This window comes from Loxodonta africana, chromosome 1 (genome assembly GCF_030014295.1).
Source record: "Loxodonta africana isolate mLoxAfr1 chromosome 1, mLoxAfr1.hap2, whole genome shotgun sequence".
Classification (NCBI taxonomy): Eukaryota; Metazoa; Chordata; class Mammalia; order Proboscidea; family Elephantidae; genus Loxodonta; species Loxodonta africana.
In genome coordinates this window covers 59,958,314-59,976,751 of record NC_087342.1, presented here as the reverse complement: position 1 = coordinate 59,976,751, position 18,438 = coordinate 59,958,314, and the positions used below count along the sequence as shown (strand labels likewise).

The 18,438-nt window shown below is 43.2% G+C and overlaps 1 protein-coding gene across 3 annotated transcripts in view; it reads left to right on the top strand.

Moving 5' to 3' along the window:
• The window catches only part of ATXN1 (ataxin 1), a 465,693-nt gene that overhangs the window by 116,400 nt on the left and 330,855 nt on the right, over positions 1-18,438 (top strand). Inside the window, exon 1 of one of the 3 annotated variants that reach the window (XM_064280992.1) lies at positions 18,332-18,430. The exons of the other annotated variants lie outside the window; for them this stretch is intronic. The gene's annotated coding sequence lies outside the window, so the exon portion shown is untranslated. Of the gene's footprint in view, positions 1-18,331; positions 18,431-18,438 lie in introns of those variants that run through there. 3 annotated transcript variants of the gene reach the window in all.

The window sequence follows — 18,438 nt, the reverse complement described above, 5'->3', positions numbered from 1 at the left end:
CTTCTCCCACACCAGTGCCCTCTGAATGTTAATGATCTGGACCTAAGAAGAGTATCCTGTTCCTACCCTGCTCTTGGAGTCCCTGGGTGGCGTAAACGGTTAAGCAGTTGGCTACTGACCAAAAGACTGGCGGTTCAAACCCACCCAGAGGCACCTCAGAAGAAAGACCTGGCAATCTGCTTCTGAAAGATAACAGCCATGAAAACCCTGTGGAACGCAGGCCTGGCATTCTGCTTCTGAAAAGTAATAGCTGTGAAAACCCGATGTGTTACTCTGTAACTCCTGGGCTGCCATGTGTTGGAATTGATTTGATGGAAATTAATTTTACTGGTATCCTGCCCTTACCTCCAGCTTTTACCACTCCAGGTTAGGCCTATTATTAGTTTTCTGTCAGGACCTCTTCTTGTTTCCTTCTCATAATGCTGCATCACTTCATCAAGAAGGGAAGCCACAGGTCATGCTTCTGGAAGAGCCTTTTATGTGATGCTTTCTATAGCCTACCAATACCAGTTGCTGTCAAGTCAATTGAGACTCATGACAACCCCATCGATGTATGTCAGAGTACAGCTGTGCTCCATAGTGTTGTCAGTGGCTGATTTTTCAGGAGTGGATCACCAAGCCTTTCGAGACACCTCTGGGTGGACTCAAACCTCCAACTTAATGTTAGCAGCTGAGTGCATTAACTGTTCGCACCACCTAGGAACTCTAGCACAGACTTTTTAATGTTCATGGCATGCATCAGGTACCCTTCTCTATTTTCCAGCACTGGTACAGATTCCCCCCTATTTTTTTACATTTTTTGATACCTATATTATTTATATAGATAAGATGTTCAAGTTAATATGCTCTTAACCACAGAGAGGAGCCCTGGTGGCGCAGTTGTTAAGACCTTGGCTGCTAAACAAAAGGTCAGCAGTTCGAATCCACCAGTTGTGCCTTGGAAATCCTATGGGGCAGTTCTACTCTGTCCTGTAGGGTTGCTGAGTTGGGATTGACTGGACCACAATGGTTTTTTTTGTTTGTTTTTTGGTACAGAGAGAGGGAGAGATTGACTTCTTGGAGAAAATCTAATAAACAAAGATCTAAATTTACTGAACACAGAGGTGCCTGTGAATTTTACAAAACATTTATGGAGTTCTCTTAAATAATGAACTCCCCCTGGACATTTACTACATAAAGTAATTTATAAAAGTTAGGCTCACACATAGATAGATTTTCAGACACAGAGCTATTCTATATAGTAAACTACACCTATATTCATTTAATGGTTCCCAAGAGTGTCATACTTGGTGGTCCAATTAGGTCTCGAGTAACACCCGCCTAGCAGCTAGCCTCTTCACCTGCCGTAATGTTTATGATTCGCAGTGATGCTCAGCCCACCCTTTGCCCTTTTCCCATGGGCATTTCGCAGCCAGGTTCTGGTTATTCAGCCTTGCAGGTGATTGCTTCACTCCCGAAGCTTCAGTGATCCTTGCAGACCCCTCTCTTCATAGGAAGAGCAAGAATGCTAACATACTTTACTGATGCAAAGAACAATAGTGTCACGTTTTTAAATAGAATGGAAAAAAGAATTCTCTCCACGTCTAAACGCAGCGTAGTCAGAATCAACAAAATAGAAGTAAAGCGTACATGAGCACAGGGTGGGGCATGGGCTTGCTTAATGAAGCAGTGTGTTTATTGACTTGCATTCTCTTCCTGCTCACAGGTCTAGCTTCGGTGATTGTCAACAAAGGTGACTTGAGATAGAGAGAGACCGTGGAGTATGTGCGTGCGTGCGTGTGTGCGTCTGTGTGTGTGTGCGTGTGTGTGTGAGAGACAGCTAGTCAGATGGGTGGACTGAGGTAGAGCTGCCTTGATTGCCAGAACATCCAGGTCATGGACAGTTCTAGAACAGAAGGCATATTGCCAGGGGTGTGAGGAACAGACCTGGACTACTGCTCAGGCTTCCAGGTAAAGTTAATGGCGCCTACTCAGATGTCACTCTGCACATAGCTCTTTCAGCTGGAGATCTGTTTATAGCCTAAGACAGACACTCCTGACTCCCCACCCCGCCAACTCTATTTCCTGAAAAAAGTATACATGGGAGGGGAGGTGATAAGAAGTCAGGTGTAGAATCCTGTTGGCTCACTGTTGGTTGGGGGACCTTTGTCTGCAGACTGGGTCACCGCTTCCTCCTTCTCTGCAACCTTTCCAGAAAGACCTCTTGTGAGCTGTGGTCCCGTGGTCCCGTGGTTGACCATTTTAGGACCTGTGCTCAATTTCTTAGATATTTTGGATATGAAAAACGAGCAAGGAACCATCAGCTGGGACCAGGAAGGAATGATTTGGAGATATTCTAAACTAAGCTATCTTTGTTTTCTACTAAAGCATTTCGATATAAGCATCAGGTGATTCCTACCAATTGACCACGGACATTGGAGACAGAGCGGAGCGGGGTAAATTCCAGGATAGAGATGCTGGAGCTCTTGGTTAGGTAACCTCACCTCTTTCATGTGTTTTGACAAGTCAGATGGAACTAGGCTTGGCTGTTACAACTCTCACATAGATTTCCCACCCTAGACCCAGACATTTGATTTTGAAATTGTATGTGGCTATAATAAAAAAAAAAAAAAAAAAAATTTTTTTTTTTTTTTTTTTTATAATACTGGCACTTTGGAACATGTTGAACATGTTTTCATGTTCCGTGAAATAATGTACACCTGGTTTTGGAAACCACTTTTCCCACCTGTCTACATCACATGTGTTCAAAGGTGAGTCTTCCTTAGAGGCACTATGCAGGGAGAATAAAGTAAAAAAAAAAAAAATTGATTGAACATATTCTGTGTACTGTTTTCTTTCATCCAATCCCAAAAGTCTGAATAAGTATCATTATCATGTTCATTTTATAGTTAAGGGAATATCAGCTTTACAGAGTTTCCTGTAACTTGTTCTAGACCACATAGCTAGGAAGCTTTGAGGCTCATCCTAGGGTCTCTGACTTGACAACCTGCGTTCTTTCTACTTCACCACACTGACTATCCTACCAATATTCTCATAGAGACTGTAGATAGATAGGTGGATAGATGGCTGGCTGGCTGGTTGGCTGGGTGGGTGGGTGGTTGGATGGAGGGGTGGGTGGATGGTTGGGTGGTTGGGAGAATGGGTGGATGGATAGCTGCTGTTAACTTTGTTCCAATTTATGGTGACCTTACGTACAACAGAATGAAACTTTGCCTGTTCCTCGTCATCCTCACCGTCACTAGCATGTCCGGGCCCATTGTCTGAGGGCCTCCCTTGCCCTCACTGGCACCCTGCCTCACCAAATATGATATCCTCCTCCAGCGATTGATCCTTCCTGATAACCTGTCCAAAGCAAGCAAGCTGGACGGTGTTCTGTTGTGATCCATAAGGATTTTATTGGTTAATTCTTGGAAGTAGATTGCCAGGCCTTTCTTTCTGACCTCTTTTAGTCTGGAAGTTCTGCTGAAACCTGTCCAGCATGGGTAACGCTGCTCGTATGTGAAATACTGGTGGCATAGCTTGCAGCAGCATAGCAATATGCAAGCCACCACAGTACGGCAAACTGGCAGATGGGTGATGGAGAGACTGTAAGATCCTGTCACCCCAAAGTCCCTTAACCAAGAGCTTCCTCATCTTGATCCCTGAATTTCCCCTTCCCTAAGCGTCATACCTGCTTTCCATGTGCCTCTGAAAATTCTTAAATCGTGAGCAAATGGTCTTACAAGATGAGGAGGGACTGTGTTTGTGCAGCGTCATCTAAGCACACAGTGTCTTAACAATAGCCCTGGAACAGGGTAGGGGCCATGGGCAGACTTTATGGGCCCAGCCTTGCTATAAACTAGTTTTCTTGTGACCTCGGGAAAACCATATCCTCTCCCAGCCACAGTTTCTACATCTGTGAAATGAAGGGTTAGAGGGAGGAATCTCCCTAAGGTCCGTTCTAGCTTCCGAATTCTTCAGTTATATGCCTTACAAAATAGGAAGCTTGAATGTATAAAAAGGAATTTAGTGTTGTCATAAAATGCAATTTACACAAGTGAGCTAATCTGACGTGTAGTTCACCATACATTTAATTGATACTGTGTTGCATGGTAATTGGGCATTAGTGGAAGTAGTTCACATAAACAACCATAATTTGTATGACTTTTACACATTTGAAACAATTTTTATTATTTTCCACTTCTTGATTTATCTTCTAATGTCTTTAATTAGTGTGGATTTCTCACACTTTCCCCCAATGCTCTATATATAATACATGCGAATGTAAGTAATTCTCTCAAGACCTTTGCCTGTTGTACATCTCAATGTGATATAATTCACATGTACAGTAGACAAAGATCTTGAGTTTGAGCTCTAACAGTTGGGCTTGCCTGGTTCCCTCTCCTTCAAACCCAGATCTGGAGCATTTTCCTTTTTTCTCATTTCTGTATCTCTTTTTGCTGGGGGATTCTTGAAAAGCATGTCAAAGTACTCCCTGTTGTCTTCGCGTGCTTCTGGTTGTTAGGTGCCATTGAGTCAATTCCAACTCATAGCGACCCCATGTGACAGAGTAGAACAACCCCATGGGGTTTTCTAGGCTGTAATCCTTATGGGAACAGATCACCAGGTCTTTCTCCCGCAGTCATTGGGTGGGTTTGAACTGCTGACTTTCGGTTAGCAGCCAGGTGCTTTATTGTTGTGCCACCAGGGCTCCTTCTCATGTTTAGACCTAGTTAAAGAGCCTTTGGAGCCCTGGTGGCACAGTGATTAAGCATTTAGCTGCGAACCCAAGGGTTGGCAGTTCGAATCTACCAACTGCACCTTGGAAACCCTATAGGGCAGTTCTGCTATGTCATATAGAGTGCCTGTGAGTAGGAATTGACTTAACAGCAACGGGTTTAAAGAGCCTTTACCAAACTCCTGGGTAGAGTAAACAGTTAACATTCTTGGCTGCTGACTGATAGGCTGGTGGTTCTATCCCCCCCGAGAGGTGCCTTGGAGGAAAGGCCTGGTGATCTACTTCTGAGGAATTAACTATTGAAAACCTTGTGGAGCACAGTTCTACTGTGACACACATGGAGCCACCATGACTTGAGGCAGTTAATTTTTTTTTTTATCTCATGGGCGGACCCAGGCAAGGGGAGCCCTAGTTTTTCCCACCTGCTGTTACTTCTTTTAAAAGAAATTATGCCTCCTGATAAGGAGCCCAGGTCAGTGATTTCAACCCACTGCCACTCAGCGGTGGGAGAAAGATGTGGCAGTCTGCTTCTGTAAAGATTAAGATTACAGCCTTGGAAACCCTATGGGGCAGTTCTACTCTGTCCTATAGGGTTGCTATGAGTCGGAATCAACTCAATGGCAATGGGTTTGGTTTTCGTTTGTTTATGCCCACTTGGGAACTGCTAGAGACACACAAAGTGAACAGTGATGGGACTCAAACCCCCTTTCTCTCATGCCATGCCAGCAATGACTGGGAGAGGCCTTCAGAGGTGCTGCTGTGGAAGCTTCAGGTGGACTGCCTTCAGGAGCAGTGAGCCTCTGGGTGCCCTCCAGCCGCACCTCTGACTCCAGCCTGGCTGCTGCTCTCCCTTCACTTGGCTGCTCCCACGCCCGTCTCCGCCTGATGGCCTTGTTTGCCGTGTTCTGTACTTCTTGCTTCCTCCCTGCCTGTTCTGGTAACGTCCTCCCAATTCCCTTCTTGTGGCTGTGCTGTCTCATGTCTCCCTAAACTGCTCCAGATTTTTTTATATCTGATTTCTAAAATTCAACTCAGACCTCCTAAGGAAGCCGGAGCCCAGCCTAGCACTTTGGAGAACTGGGCTGAGAAGCTATTTCCTCCCAGCCTTAGGGACTGCCCGAAAGAGGGGGTGGGGGTGGGGCGGCCTCTCGCCCACTTGGTCACATGCTCATCTCCAGACTTGCCTTTTCACTCCTCCTAGAAATTGTTTTAAACTAACTTCTGGCTGCCAGGGGCTTAAAGCCATGTAATGTCAATTCTGATCTAGTGGATTCCGACTCAGGGCGACCCCATGTGTGTCAGAGTAGAACTCTGCTCCATAGGGTTTTCAATGGCTGATTTTTTGGAAGTAGATTGCCAGGCCTTTCTTCCACAGGTGCTTCTGGGTGGATTCAAACCTGCAACCTCTTGGTTAGCAGCCAAGTGTGTTAACTCTTTGCCCCCATCCAGGGACTCCTGTTGGAGGTTACAAAACATTTTTATTACAGGCTGGGGGCGGGTGCTGGGGAGGGGAGGTAGCAGTGAGGAATGGTGCTGAATCTCCTGTATCTTGGTTTACTGGGGCTGGAGGAGGGGGAGGAGCGGAGAGAGGAGAGGAGGGGGGAAGGGCTTAGATGTTTTCCTGTAGGGAAAGCTAAGGAAAAGAAGCATAGTCTTGGGGAGAAGGGCTAGCCTCATACCTTCCTTTAGGGGGCGCGCGACTCCAGGGCCGAGGCCACAAGCTCTCAGAAGCTGCTAAAAAGAGTCAGCCCTTTGCAGTTCCCAGTCATTCCAGGTAACAGGCCCTTAGTAGAGGTGGCTAGGACTGGACCGATCTACCTTCATTTGGGAACCACAGTGTTCTTTCTGGGAGCCCTGGTGGCGCAGTGGTTAAGAGCTCTGCTGTTAACCAAAAGATTGGCCGTTCGAATCCAGCAGCTGCTTCTTGGAAACCCTGTGGGGCAGTCCTACTATTTCCTATAGGGTGGCCATGCGTCGGAATTGACTCAACGGCAACAAGTTTGGGGTTTTTTTTTTTTTTTTTTTTTTTCGGTGTTCTTTTCTGAAGGTAGTCTTTAAGATAGCAATGCATGGGCCACTTTATATTCATTATCTTATTATTATATTATATCACAGTATATTATTCTAATTCCTACTTTGTAAATGGGTAACTGAGGCTCAGTCAGGTGGTTAGCCCATGATCACAGTGGAATATGAACCCAGCCTGTGATTTCAGAGCATCGTCATGTCAGACATGTCCTCACCTGCTGGCTGATGCTGGAGTTTAAAGGAAAGTAAAGCTTTGGAATCCTCACTTAAAAATTAAAAGGTTTAGGAAACATCCTAAATGTTCATCAACAGGTGAAATGTGCTACACACATACAATGGGACATTACTCAGTCATAAAGAGAAATGAAGTCCTGATGCATGCTACAGCGTGGGTCAACCTTGAAAACACTGTGCTGAGCAAAATAAGTCAGTCGCAAAAGGACAAATACTGTATGATCTCACTTACATGGAATATGCAAATATATATATAAAAATCAGAGATTATTAGTGATTTACTGGGGTGGGGGGGGAAGAGGAAGTTTTTGCTTAGGAGGCACTGAGTTTATGGTAATGGTGACAGAATAATTGGGAAAAGGATAAGGATAATGGTTGCACAATATGAAGAATGTAGTCAGTGTCAAGTGGGGTTGCTATGAGTAAAAAAATGACTTGATGGCACCTAACAGCAAGCCGATGTCACTGAATTTTACTTGTAGAAATTGTTGGATTGTCGAGCGTTTTTGTGTGTGTATTTTCACCACAATAAAAATTCATAAAATGTTTAAAGTACAAATATTTGGGGGAAGGGGGCAAAGCAAGAAATGAGGTCTGTTTATATTGAAATGAGCCTACTAGTGTAAATGTTGTTGGCAGGGTAGCGATGGGAAAGAATTGCTGTCCTTGTTAATGATGCCGGCTCATGGCAACCCCAAGTGTGTCAGAGTGGAACTGCTGCTCCCTGAGCTTGTCAGTGGCTGTGGCCTTTCAGAAGCAGGTGCCAGGCCTGTCTTCTGAGGCATCTCTGGGTTTTGTTCAAACTGCCAACCTTTTGGCTAGTAGTTGAGCACTCATCCTTTGCACCAGCGGAAAGAATTACAGAGCAGAAATCCCTGGGGTCCAAAGGAGAAGCATCTTAGGGGACAAAAAGTGTAGATCCCAAGGGGAAGGGTCCTGTAGACGAACTTCACTTACATTACGATTTTGCCAAGGGCAGCTCTACCTAATTTGTCTGAGATCAGAAAAAATAAATGTTGGGGGTAGTTGCTTTGCTTATGCTTAGCTCACAGAGGCAGGCTTTGCACTGGGGTAAAAAAAATGGTATTGCTTTTTTCCTTAATTCCCTTGGCATGGATTTTGAAAACTTTAATATTTACGAGTAGAGATTCCCCACTCTCAAACACATGAGAATTTTTCACTTGCAAAACATTTCCTACCTGTATTTCTCCTCTGAGTTACTGAAACAAATAGACTTTACATGTCTGGTTGGCTCTCTTACTGCATCCTATTAGATGGTCGGAATGGAAAAAGATGGGTGTTAGCGGTGTAGCTGGAAGAGTAAATTCGAAGCCCCCTTGGGAACTTTGTGCTCCACATCTGACCCAGTTTCCTTAAGGCACATTTTCTCCTACTATCGGAATAACATCAATTCCAGCACAAGTAATTTGCTCTCTGGGCCACATAAGGGCGAAGATGTTAACATACTGAAATATCAAGAATTTCATTTTCAGTGTTAGCATTTTGATGGGGGTTTTTCTTTTTTTTGCCGGACTACCTGGGTAATTTCAGGAACAAGCCTGGCTTTGTTATACTTCCTTAATCTTACCTCACTTGGCCTAGATAACATGCATTCCAAATGTATTGAGAGTATGCAACCAGGCAGCTAAGCAACAGGCTCTGAACAGCTGGGTCATATTCTAAGAATCAAAGGACATGACTTCAGTTTCCAGGTCGGGCTTTGGCATGCTTGGTGAGAGAGGACGTTTAGCTTGTCTCAGCCTGCGTGTTTGGGGATGATTAAAGGTGCCGTCTGACTCACAACTTACAGGTGATTAAGCTCGTAAGGTATTTTGAGGCCTTTTCTTTCATTCATTTATTCCATAAACATTTGTTGTTGAATGAATGAAGGATAACTTTGATTTGAAAAACACTCCAGAAACATAAAACACTGGCAGCTTGTAGACAGCAATTTTTTATTTGCTCTCCTAGTGGAATTTCATTACCAAATTCTTGTGAGTTTTGAACCTCAAGAAGAATAATCCTTTCCTTTGTGGGAGTTTTAAATTTAGAATAATCAGACAATAGTGAAGCATTCTGTTCAAAGAATTCCTTTTAGGCTACCCATTTATTATACACTGCTCTTAAGAAGAGATGAATTTGATTAGCATTGATCAGTCAGTCAGTGTTTTTGCATAGCTAATACCTGGGAGAGATTTGCAAGAGAGTTGTGCCTGCTGTTTAATTTTATTATATGGCCAACTTTTAATTACCTGTACTAATGGAAAGTAGTCATGAAGTATATATGCCAGTATCATTTCCTTTTGGCTTTGGGAAGCATTGTATGATGCTTTTATTTACCTCCCATTGTGGTTTTGTCCAGGGTAGTATTAAAAAATATTTTAAAAGAAAAAGTGGGGACATTGGTGGACCTGTGGTAGAATTCTTGCCTTCTGTAAAAAAACCAAAACCAAACCCGTTGCCATCGAGTTGATTCTGATTCATAGCAACCCTATAGGACACAGTAGAACTGCCCTATATGGTTTCCAAGGAGCAGCTGGTGGATTCAAACTGCCGACCTCTTGCTTAGCAGCCATAATGCTTAACCACTGCGCCACCAGGGCTCCAAGTGTCTGACTAGTGGTCTCCAATATGTATCCTCTGCTTCCCTGGTTCTCCAAGTAGGGCTTTCAGTGGAGCAGAAGGGCGGGTGTCTTGATATATTGATGTTTCTAAATAATATCTCCTTATATATATATATATATATTTTTTATCTGTGATGGCTGTTAATTATTATTATTATTTTTTAAATGGCTGTCTCTTTCCTATTCATTCAGGTTAAGCTAGTACTAGCTGAAAGTTTGGCAGTTCGCACCCACCCAGAGAAAGGTCACAGCCTTGAAAACCCTATGGAACAGTTCTATTCTGCACATACCAGGTTGCCGTGAGTCAGAATCGATTCAACAGCAACTAACAGCAATGATAGAAGGAAATTTCCAGAGGGCTTATTTTATGTGTAGCAGCCTTTTTGATTTAGAATAATCTCCTGAGCCTAAAAATATATTTCTGCACCATCTTGTTATATAGGGTCTCTCATCCTTTTTTTTAGCCATCTTTGTTTGGACATCTTTGCCTAGCCAATTCACCTGAGCAATTGGTGAGATTGCTTGGCCCATGCCTTAGAAGTCATTGATGGCTGGCTTCTCATGGGGAGATAAGGGATGATCCCTAAGTGTTGAGAGAGGCATGAAGATACTGATGCCCGTGAAAAGAAAATGGACCTTTGGCCACACACTTTGGTTTGGAGTCTACCTTGGAAGTAGCTGGGAAGATCTCCAGCCTCACTGAGCTGGTCTGTGGATGACTGGGGTGGGGTTGAGCACCAGCAAATTGGAAGCTGTACTTATTCCTTTCTGCTTGCTTGCCTGCTTGTCATCCAGTCATAGCTTTCTGCTCCCGCTTTCTTGCAGGGGACCTTATAGTGTAAGCTGTTCAGATCCTCCTGATCCCATCTCTCATGAGCAGGACACCAGGCAAGGGAGAGCCTTGGGAGGGGTGAGGCATGCCTTTTGGTGGAGGCGAGTTTCTCTGTTCCCAGTCTTGCCAGTCAAACTTGCAAATACATGTCAGCCTGAAGCCACCATGTATGTGCACTGGAGCAGAGCTGACCTTACTGTATTTGTGAAACAGATTCTGGCTCCCAGGCCCAGGTGCCCTTTCCTCCTGCTGCCCCATCTCCATCTCTGCTGACCTCCTTGCCTCTGCCTCAGGAAGCCAGAGCCCCATACTGTGCCCACATTAAGAGCTCTATAGAAGGGAAGGGGAAAACTAAAGTGTACAAGTGTCTGCTATGTGTGTGGTCTGGGCCACTGACTTTTATAAATATAAATAATTCAATTTAGTCTTTGTACCAGTCTCTGAGATAGGTGGTCATTAGTCCCTTTTTTTAAAAGGTGATTTTTTTTTTATCGTGGTAAAATATATATAACAAAATCTTACGCTTTTAACCATTTTTAAATGCGCAATTCAATGCCATTAATTACATTCACGTGTTGTGATACCAGCACCGCTACCCATTTCCAAAAGTTTGTCATCACTCACACCAAACAGCATAATATCTTCCAGGTTCATCCACATCATAGCATATTATCGATACTTCCTCTCCGTTTCTCTTTATGGCTGAATAATATTCCATTGTTTGTCCCTTTTTATAGCTGATTAACCTGAGGGCCAAGCCAGTAAATAATTTCCTCAAAGTCATAGAGGTGCAAAGTGGTAAAGCTAGGATGAACACTCAGCTTTGATTCAAAACCTGGCCACTTCCTTTTGTTTTGGGTATCTGGGTATGCCACTTCCAAGGTAATGCTGTTGTTGTTAGGTGCCATCAAGTAGGTTCCGACTCATCACCACCCTGTGTACAACAGAAGGAAACACTGTCCAGTCCTGCGCCATCTCACAATCGTTATTCTTGAGCCCATTGTTTCAGCCACTGTGTCAATCCATCATGTTGAGGGTCTTCCTCTTTTTCGCTGATCCTCTACTTTACCAGGCATGATTTAGTATACAGTTGCCGTCGAGTCGATTCCAACTCCTGGTGACCCTATAGGACAGAGTAGAACTGTCCCATGGGGTTTCCAGGGAGCGTCTGGTGGATTCAAACTGCTGACCTTTTGGTTAGCAGCCTTAGCTCTCCACCACTACGCCACCAAGGTTTCCATGATGTAGTATATTCATCTGGAATTTAAAGGGAGAGAGACTCTTTAAGCTAAAGCAAGGGTTCTAATTAGTTTCCAGTGTCAGTGAGTTGTTGGAGGGCTGTGATCTGAAAACCATACACACTGGTGACCAGCTCCTGCGAGGCCTAACGATCTATGTAGCATGCATGCCTCATAGTATCCTTAATTGACTGGGCTGCCTCTAGTCAACCCGAAACCGCACGCTTCTAATTCCAGCATAGAGTAGAACTCAACTGCGTCTCTTTGCTGCCCCTGGCCAAGGATTTGTGCTTTCCTGGTTTCCTAAGGAAACTTTAACCCTCTTGGGAGCCCAAATATTTTACTTCCAGCCTTCTCCCTCACAATGGACTTGGCAGCACTGTATTTAGGAATATGCTTCCCCTTACATTGAAAATAGCATTATGCTGCTTATCAAGGGGCCAGCAGCGTCCTCCAACGTGAGAAGCAACCTTTCCAAAGAAACATTTTCCTGGCTGGGCACTGCTGCCATCGTTGTGACCAGCAAAAGGTGCAGCGCGCACATACCCAGCAGGGCTCAGGGGCGTGGGTGAGCACGTACGCCTAATACCTTGGAGACACTCGCCGCTGACGAAGTTCCCTTACAAAGCCCAAAGGAATTCTCCTCCTTCCACCGGAGGTGTTTATAACCTCTAATTTGCTCGCCATGCCGCTTGTACAAGGGAGTAGGAACTCAAACCACTGGCCGGTCGCCAGGAGCTGCTTCGGACTAGTGGCCCAGAACGGTGGCGCCCCTCCCTCGGGGCGCGCAGCACGCAGGACCGGAGGTGGATGCGCGGTCCCCGCACCGGGCGGCTCTGGACCTGTGCCTGTTAGCCACCGAGAAAGCCAATCAGGGCGGAGGAAGGCGGTCCCTGTGGCTGTAAGTAAATGCAAGGAATAGCTGAGATGAATGTGTGGGTGGGTGGTCCAGCTTGTCCCAACAGCTCCTTTGCAAGATCTTATAATAAATGTTTAGCTTTTTTGCCTCTGCTTCTGACAGTGGAGAGCATAGTCCTTGATGATTTGCTTTTATGTCTGTTTTGCTTTGGAAAGGGCTGCCTTTTGACAAGTGCTAGTGTAGTGTTTGATAAAACCTCGGCGAGGTGCTTTGGGCACGGAAATGGTTCTGACCTTATTTCCTATAGGAGTTTAAAATGAGAGGGGGTGATGCCAATTAGTCCCTCATTAAGTACTTACAGTGAAGTGTGGTAATTCTCCTGAAAAGATAATCTAGTTGCTGAATAAAAAGCCAGACACACCTTTAACATAACGTTGGAATACGAAGTCATTTTAAATAAAGGATTTTTGTAGATGTGAGAAATTACTATGCTTGAATAGGAGCTTTATGTATCAGCGTTACAAAGAAAGCCTTTCAAAATGAAATTATTTTAATATTTTTATCCATCTTGAAAGCTGTCTCATAGTCTGAAGTTTCACCCGAGGTTACAGACACATTTTCACCGTCATAATACTGGGTATGGAACACCAGATACTAAATATCAAAATAGGGCTGCCTGGACATGGAGGAACCTTGAAAAAATTATGCCAAGTGAAGTCAGTCAGTCTCAAAAACCAAAACCAAACCTGTTACCGTGGAGTAATTTCCGACCTCGCGTGTGTATTAAAACTGCTCCATAAGGTATTCTTGGCTGTAATCTTTATGGAAGCGGATTGCCAGGTCTTTCTTCTTCTGCATTTACCCTCACCTACTAAGCTAAATTGCTAACTTTTAGCTTAGTAGGTGAGGGTAAACCGTTTGTACCAACCAGGCAACTTAATTCTGTGATTCTGCTTATATGTAATATCTAGGATCAGCAGGTGTATAGAGATGAAAGTTTATTAGTGGTTACCAGGATTGGAGGAGGGTGGAGAAAAGAGGGCTTCACTGGTTAGGGAACACTGAGCTTCTGTTAAGGGTGGTGATAAAATATGGCAGCAGATAGCGTGATGGTTGCACTACATGATGAACATAACTGTTATCGTGGAATTGTACACGGGAAGGGTGTGGACGTGGCATATGATTTGCCGCATATATATTTACCGCCATAATAATAGTAAAAACAAGATAAGGTTGCTTTTGTTTACCACACTTTTCATAGAAAATAATTGGTATTCTGAGAATTTCCTTGACCAAGAGGAAATGCTGGCTCCCTGAGCACGCTGCCTGGCTAGGATCCAGTTCACTCATATGAAAAGCAAGGCACCACCAATGTGATTAAAATCAGCCCCCTTCACCCCACACTTAATTAAAACAGTGCGAGAATCTAATGAGAGGCATGAGACTTCACTGGTAGTCGCAAAAAAATCTCAACTAGATGACTTAACAGGCACTAATGATGTATAATTTTTTTGGTTGGCTTTACCTTTCATCAACAGTCAGCTTTTCAGAGACGTCTACTATGTAGGTGAAAGTCTCTAATTCATCCTTCTCCCCTCACTGTCTGCCTTTCAGCCATTTCCCAGGGCATTGGGGTTAGCCGATAAGAAAGAGAACAGGGTGGAGAAAGAACGCCAGAATGTGATCAAGGTAATTAACACACAATTCAGTAGAGTGGTTACTACCAATAATGAATAACTATGGGAAAGGAAGTTGACACCAACATTGGCCATTCCTGTTACTTAAAGGAGGTCAAAGCTTCTCTCCAGAATAACTTTGGCTTTGGCTCTGGTCTTTCCTGCCACTTGTTACCATTCTAACATTAAATCTATCCGTCATATTTTTGGCATCTCTTCCTGCCCTTTATCTGCTGGCTCTACACTCCCACCCAAGAAGACTTCTAGACAGATCTGGGAGGAAGATGGAGACCTGATTGATTTGGAGCTCAAAGTCTAAGCCAGGACCCGAGGCTCAAAAGCCTGAAATACTGACCCTGGTGTATTTTTTATTTTGCTTCTCTAAGACTGTACTCATGTATTTCAGTCGTCTATTCCTCTGCTTCTTTCTAATGTCAAAGAAAATAAAAATTTTCTCGGTTTGACGTAATTTTATGTACTTCACACTTGTACATGTTTTCCTGTTCCAAGAGCGCAGTTTTAGTCCCTGGGACCTCGTTGTATCCTAGGGCATTCTTTGACACCTTCGGTAGTCACCTTGCTTAAGAATTGAATGATTGGGAAATAAAGCCGTGTGGAGCCTTCAGATTATTTACCCCTAGTCCATACGAAGCCATTAGTAAATGCCACATTTGAAGGTGGTAAGACAAACATATCTTAGGAAGTGCACTTATTTGTTAGATTTAGTTATACTCTGCACACGTGGAGTCAACATGAAAGGAAGTATAAACTTTATTTATAATGAGAGAGAGGTATAAGAAGTTTCTTTCTTTATGGACATTCATATCTTGTGGCTATAAAATAAAAATGCCAACTTCAAAGAAAATAGGTCTCTTTCTTGATCATTAAATGATTTCACAGTTTTAAAAATGATAGAATGCACTGCTGATAGGAGTAAAGACTGGCACGGCCAATTTAGTAAACAATTTGGCACTATTCTGTAATGGTAAATATACCCTGGGACCCATCAAATCCATCCCTTGGCAGTACTCCAGAGAAACTTATGTTTATGTCTATTGTTGCTAACAGAAAACAAAACAAAATTAGATGCTATCCAAATGTCTGTCAATACAGGAATGCATATATAATATATATTCACAATGAAATATTATATAGTGCTGAAAAAGAATGGACTACAGCTACCTGCAACAACATAATTAAATCTTAGAACAATATTGTGTGAAAAAAGCTAGTCACAGAAGGCTGCATACAATATGATATATATTTTGTTATAAAGTTCAAAATCAAGCTGTATTTTTTAAGGAATGATAAACACCAAATTCAGGATAGTGCTTACCTCTGGAAAGGAGGCAGGGGGATGACTTAGGAAGTAGCAAATAGGTAGATGTATTAATGTATTAGTATTGGTAATCCCTAGATCCTAAATAGGGTGGTAGGTTTATGGGTACTAATTTTATTGTTATGCTTCGTAGGTTGCATACATGTTGGATGTATTCTTTGTATGTTTCAAATTTTATGTAATACACATATTTTTAAAATGAAAGCATGAGCCAGATTTTCCCCTTCTTGTTCTTGTTCTCTCCCTATTTCATTTCATAGTCTGTTTTCCTGGTTCCCAGTATCTTGAGACCACACAGGAGTAAGTGGAAGATGTCTTTCTGGTGGTGAAATCCTGGGGGTCATTCAGGTGGTGGAGGCTGACCATAGCTGCTGAGTGGAGTGAGAAAGGATACACAGCAGCCCTCTCTTCTTCCTGAAAGTCTAGAAACGCTTGGGGCATGGGGGAAGAAAATCCATAAAATAAGGCTCGGTGACTGGCTCAGTTTCCTAGTGCAGCTGTCACACAGATACCATAATTGGGCAACTTGAAAGAACAGAAATTAATTTTTTCACAGTTTTGGAGGCTAAAAATCCAAATCGGGGTCTTGTTCATGTTGCTTCCATCCTTGTAGGTAATCCTGGCCGTCCCTTGGTTCCTTGGCTTGTGGATGATTCTTACGTGGAGTCTGCCTTTCACCCCAGGTGTGCGTGTCTCTCTCTGATTTGCCTTTTATTTTTTTTCTTAAACTCCTAAGTGATTAGTTTTAGAACTCACCCTATTTGAGTGTGACCTAATTAATACAACAAAGAAACCTATTTCTAAATAGGATCACACCCACAGGTAAGTTGTTAGGTGCCCTCGAGAGTCAGTTCCGACTCATAGTGACCCTATGCAGAACAGAACGAAATGCTACCTGGTCCTGTGCCATCCTCACAACTGTCACTATCCATGAGCTTGTTGTTGCAGCCACTGTGTCAGTCCATCTCATTGAGGTTCGTCCTCTTTTTTGCTGACCCTCTACTTTACCAAGCATGGTGTCCTTCTCCAGGGACTGATCCCTCCTGATAACACGCCCAAAGTATATGAGACGTAGTCTCGCCATCCTTGCTTCTAAGGAGCATTATGGTTGTACTTCTTCCAAGACAGATTTGTTCATTTTTTTTGGCAGTCCATGGTGTATTTGATATTCTTCTCCAACACCACAATTCAAAGGTATCAATTCTTCTTCACATTTCCTTATTCATTGTCCAGCTTTCACATGCGTAGGAAGCAATTGAAAACACCATGGCTTGGGTCAGGCACACCTTTGTTCTCAAGGTGACATCTTTGCTTTTCAACACTTTAAAGAGGTCTTTTGCAGGAGGTTTGCACTATGCAATACATCTTTTGATTTCTTGACTGCTGCTTCCAGGGGCATTGATTGTGGATCCAAGTAGAATGAAATCCTTGACAACCTCAATCTTTTCCCCATTTATCGTGACGTTGCTCATTGGTCCAGTTGTGAGGATTTTTTTTTTTCTTTATGTTGAGCTGTAATTCATACTGAAGACAGTGGTCTTTGATCTTCATCAGCAAGTGCTTCAAGTCCTCTTCATTTTCAGCAAACAAGGTTGTGTCATCTGCATAACGCAGGTTGTTAATGAGTCTTCCTCCAATCCTAGTGCCCCATTCTTCTTCACAGAGTCCAGTTTGTCAGATTATTTGCTTGGCATACAGATTGAATAGGTATGGTGAAAGAATGCAGCTCTGACGAACACCTTTCCTGACTTTAAGCCATGCAGTATCCCTTTGTTCTGTTCGCATGACTGCCTCTTGATTCACGTACAGATTCCTCATGAGCCTAACTAGTTGTTCTGGAATCCCCATTCTTCACAATGTTATCTATAATTTGTTATGATCCACACAGCTAAATACCTTTGCATAGTTAATAAAACACAGGTAAACATTCTTCTGGTATTCTCTGCTTTCAGCCAGGATCTATCTGACATCAGCAATGATATCCCTGGTTCCACGTCCTCTTCTAAATCCAGCTTGAAGCTCTGGCAGTTCCCTGTCTATATACTGCTGCAGCCAGTTTGAATGATCTTCAGCAAAATTTTGCTTGTGCGTGATAGTAATGATATTGTTCAATAATTTCCACATTCGGTTGGCCAGGTAGCTGTCTTCCAAATTTCTTGGCATAGACGAGTGAGTGTCTCCAGCACTTCATCCGTTTGTTGAAACATCTCAACTGGTATTCCATCAATTCCCGGAGCCTTGTTTTTCACCAATGCCTTCAGTGTAGCTTGGACTTCTTCGTTAAATACCATTGGTTCATAGTCATATGTTACCTCCTGAAATGGCTGAATGTTGACCAGTTCTTTTTGGTATAGTGACTCTGTGTATTCCTTCCATCTTCTTTTGATGCTTCCTGCATCACTTAATATTTTCCCCATATTCCAACGCATATTTTGGAAGGAAAATTTAATCTATAACAGCGACCTCTTGGAAAATCTGTATTCATTGCCCCAAAAGTGATGAATAGTTCTAAGTGCGGACAAACAGCCTGGATAGCTTGTTATGAAAAACTTGTTCTTTTGCTGCCCACCAATCTTTTCTGAGCAAAATGTGGCTTTTTTGAATGAGGTAGGAGTTGGCATGTGTAGAATAATGTCACATGTTAGGCGGCCAGGCAAATTGTCACAGGCTTAGAGGTTTACTCTTGAAAAATTAAAGGCAGATATATGAGAAATTGGTCCATGGAGGAATAAAATTGCAAGAAAAGTGGAAAATGTAAGTCAGGACTGGTTTCTGCTTCTTTAGGTATCGACGTTCCCTGCTGCTAAGACTCAGCATCACTGAAGTATTGGGAGGGGAGGGCAAACCTTTCCCGGGAACCGTGTGCTTATTCTGAAGCAGCAGGTAAGAAT